This window comes from Morone saxatilis, unplaced genomic scaffold (genome assembly GCF_004916995.1).
Source record: "Morone saxatilis isolate NCDOM2014 unplaced genomic scaffold, NCSU_SB_2.0 Contig16, whole genome shotgun sequence".
NCBI classification, from domain to species: Eukaryota; Metazoa; Chordata; class Actinopteri; family Moronidae; genus Morone; species Morone saxatilis.
Window position 1 is genome coordinate 4,596,320 of NW_023339718.1, and position 4,763 is coordinate 4,601,082.

Sequence of the window (4,763 nt, forward strand, 5' to 3'; positions counted from 1 at the left end):
AGTGGAACAAACAACTACTGTCAGTGGAACAAACAACTACTGTTAGTGGACGCACTTTGACGGGGAGCATGTGTCCCTAAAGATTACATTAAAGCCTGTTTTGCATACATTTTCTGATCTAACTTGATAAATTAAAGATTTATTTAGACCAAACCAGAGTTGGTGATTGTTGGAAAGAAAAACAAAGATGGTTTTGGTGAGTTTTACTTTGTTTCTCTCCACTTTTTTATGAAGTTACCATGTTACGATGAACTGGGAGGTTAAATTAGTGTTTTTGTCAATGGAGTCTGGTGGGCAGTAGCTCTGTTTGTTTTGGTCTGAGTTGCTGGTGCTCTAGTGCAGTGGTTCTCCGCACTAGGGGTCGCCAAAGCTTCACAGGGGGTTGCAAGGCCTTCTTGATTTTAAGGCGCGGAAGAAAACTTTAAAAATATACACAGCAGTAGTGGATATCTCAGCATTTGGTTCACTTCTGTGATGAAAATCAACATTTGCTGAACATCAGGGACAAGAAACACTGAATTTGTCAAAAAAGAAGCGTATTAAGTCTGTAAAATTGATAGAAATTATGAATAAAATCTCTTGTTTTACACAAACTTTGTGCAGTTACTGAGTTCACTGTTTGGGTTCATTGTACATCACCTTTAAGAAAACCATCAGCTGCCTTTGTGGAGCAGTTTCGTTGGTCCATATAAAGTATTTAGTCACTAAAAGGATAATTAAAGGATTACTGCAGTTATTTTTCTTCAGGCCTGTGTGTAGTGTCTTTGTGTGTCTGTAACTATCCTGCTGGGTGTATTTCAGGACTGGGTGGAGATGGGTGGGAACACTGTGCATCCACCAGTTACTAAATGAGTGTACGCGCACACACACACACACACACACACACACAAACACACACACAGCAGACCTGAGCAGACAGCAGTCATCCCAGCAGGCCGAGGAGAAAGAACTGTTGATGGTTCCCTCCTCGTACGGTTACCAAAAGCAGCTCTGCCAAAACAGAAATCAGAGCACAATGAGAGCCGGTTTTCGGAGCTGCACAGAGCCGACTGTGTGTCTTTAAGTGGCTGATTGTATCGTTGATGGTCCACCAGCTCTCCGTGGTGATTACCACAGATTGCCAGGAACTCATGCGTGATGTTTCTTGTTTTTTTTAGTTCTCATAAAAAAAACTAAGACAACTCTGTGTTTTGCCTTTGTTGTCTGGAAGATATACTTAATAGCATGCCTGTTAAGCTTGTGCAGCTGTAATTGTGTTTGCTGAGAATTGTTTCCTCCTCCTCCTCCTCCTCCTCAGTGTTATTGTTCTGAAGCCCGCAGCAGGAAGCCCGTGGAACGGCGCTGGGTAGTTTTACTGGCGTTCCATCGCGTCAGGTATGTTTTCGTGTCATCACGTCCATCTTAAAGAGCCCGTCTTGTTGATCCTCAGGCATTTAAGAGATTAGTTTGGAGATCTGGTACAGATTAGTCATAAGATAGTGGGACACGGATGATGAGACTGTTTGTCTGTGAGCAACTGCAGCCTCGAAGAACTCGTTCACATCTCTAGTCTGCTGTACATGCACATGTTAAAGGGTCAGTTCACTCAATTGATGAAAAGAAACATATTTTCTTACTAACTTCATGCTATGTGCCCTTATAGATGGTTTCGGTTTGATTTCTTTAGGTTTTGAGGTATCCATCCACTCAGTACAGTGCACTCTACAGTTTGCATCAGTCTTTTTGAGTTATGGCAACTTCTAATGAAACTATGTTCAACAAATGTACAACACTAGTGAGCATGTTAGCATGCTAATGTTAGCTGTGGTGCTTGGAGAAGTAGGTATACTAATTTATGCCCCTATTTCTTTTTTAAAACGTTTATAGCGAAAAAATAGGGCCAGTAATATTTGCACATGAAATTAACATTAGCCACAGAAGAGGTGCAGATTTATAATCAATACTGAACCACAGACGGGTGAGACAACTACATAATTATACACCTTTTGTGAAGTATTCCTTATTCTGTCCTTCGCCATCTTAGGAAAAATATGGAGCTTGCAGAACACTACTGAAAGATGCACATCAGGAGGGGATTTAGAAGTGGGTATGCTCCATTTACCTGCGTATAACCCTGCACTGCACCACTGGATGTTAGCATTAAGCTCACTGTGCTGACACAAAGAGCTGCTAGCATTGCAACCCAGAACCCAGAAGTGCATTGATACTTCAAAACAAACAATACAAATATGTCTTTTTTTCTTTTTTTTGTTTGTTTGTTTCTTGTTATTTGGATGAACTGACAACAAATGTAACCAGAGCTGTTAAAGGACCAGTGTGTCGTATATAGTGCACAACAGCCCCTATTTAGAGCAAGTGTTTGGTTTTAACATGGCGGACTCTGCCACCGCTCCCACTGTAGATAAAAACAGCTCATTTTAAGGTAAACAAAACATAATAATTCTTATTTTCAGGTGATTTTACACTAATGAAAACATACCTATGAATATAAGACAACCAATAGATCCTCCTGAATGTCACACACAGGACCTTTAAATGTACTGTATCAGATTTAACATGCAGTTTCTGTCAGATGTTCACATTTCCAATGTTGTATGACAACTTTTGACATATGACAACAACAACAAAAGAATTCCACCTGTTTGGTTTTCACTGAGCGTGTCTCAGCGTGCATCACCTTGAGTTTCACTTAATGTTTTCTCCGTCTGCTCTCATCCATCACTGATTCCGGGAGATTAATTACTCCTTGAAAAATCTGTAATGATTCATGTTAGGGATGTCTGTCTGCATGCCTGTTTCATCTGTCTCGATCATTCAACCGTGTTGCTTTGACACTGTATATCAGACCTATGACCTCTCCATTATGGCTGCTAGATCGGGAACATTATAGAACAGACACCACCATTACGTGGGAGTTGATTGAGGAGTTCTGCAATCAGGATTCTGCTCCTGAGAGCTTCGAGATCCCAGGAGGCTTTGAGACAGACAGCCAAACTGTCTGCTGATGATTCATATTTTAGTGCTCCATCCGTCGTAGGGCTATCACTCATATCCTGCCACACACACACACACACACACACACACACTATCACACATCCATCACAAACACACACACAGACAAAAACAAGACGACACAAACATGTTTGTATGCATAGATGCAGAAATTCACACACATACACGGACACATTCCTGATCTGCAGAACTCTCTGGCTCAGTCTCTCTGGGTTCGCATTGCGTTGCCAAGCCAGCTGTGTGAACTGGGGAGAGGAGAGAGGGGGCGGTGATACAGGTGTGTGTGTGTGCGTGTTTGTTTGCATGCAACAGAGCAAGTGAGACAAACAGACAGACAGAAATAAGTACACTCATTTCGGCCTCTGTGACAGATTTTTCAAATCTGTGTATTCAAAGTACACTGTAAAACCTGATGAGTTAGTTTAACTAGAAACAATTTAAGCATAAAGTAGTACAAGTAAGTTAAGTATTTGTTAAGGTAACTTAGGTAAATTAAGTTAATTTGACCAATTCCATTCATTAAATTGAACTTAAACCTAGTAAGTAAACTACTTATCTTTTATATTTATCTATTTTTATTTAGCTTTTCCATCTGGGAACTCTGTAAATCACCTCGCTACCGCTGTTGTCAAACTGTCCTCTTTTACAGGAAGACAAAATTACTAGATTTTGATATAAAAAAATACAAAGACATTGGGTTTTTGTGAATTTAGTTTGCATACATTGTTAAATAAAGGTTCACTATAACTGAGGATGCAATCTTAAAGGGTTAAAATGACTATTTATATTTATTTGGACGCACACTTGAGTTTTAAACCTTGTAGCACAGTGGCGCTAATATGTGTTTAATGATAGAAACTCAACTTAAAGAAAATAAATTAATGGAACAAACTGAAATTATATCACCAATAAAGTTATGTTAACTTCTTTTATTAGGATATGCTGTCAGGTTTTTACAGTGCATATGTATTTTCTGGAGGTGTGCAGTGTGCGTTGGCATGTGCGTGTGCTGTCTAGAATAACCTTCAATGTAAACAAACCACAGAGAGGCCTGGTCCTACTGGCAGGAAGGTTGTTTTGAGCCGGCGGGGAACGTCACTGTGGTTTCAACACACACACTGCTCTTCTTCAGACTCGCAGCCATGAATCTTCTCCACCTCACAGATAGGTGACCATTCTCCAGTTTGCTTTTCACACAATGTACACAATCAACAGTGGACGCTTGTTTCGGCCTTGCTCACGTGAGCCGCACACCTCAGGCCCCGCCGTCCTCCTCGGGCCCCGGTTTTGAAAAAGGGTTATGTGAACTTGCTTTGACGTGATGATGGATGAATAAATATGCCATCCAGACCTCAGAGTTCAATCCATAATGCAGCTCACTGCTCTGGAGCCTGGCTGCATATGGTTTTAATGTGCGGAGACCCCCTGCCTTTTCTCCTCCCCTCATCACAATCTCTTTTTCTGTGGAGATAGATGGTCCACCGCTGCCACCAATCACAACATCACCTGAGCATGTTAGACAACCCGTAATGGCTGCATGCCTTAATGTGGTTGTCTGTGATATTACTTATTATTATTGTGACCCTGCACTTTAGATAAACTTATTTACTTTAGCTTCTAACTTTGGGTCAGCCCACATGGAAAATCCTTTATTAAAGTTAGGGTAGGCCATATGTTTCAGAAGCATTTTTAAAATATTTGTTATATGAAATTCTCTTTACTCCCGACAGAAATCAATAAATCAAAAGCTT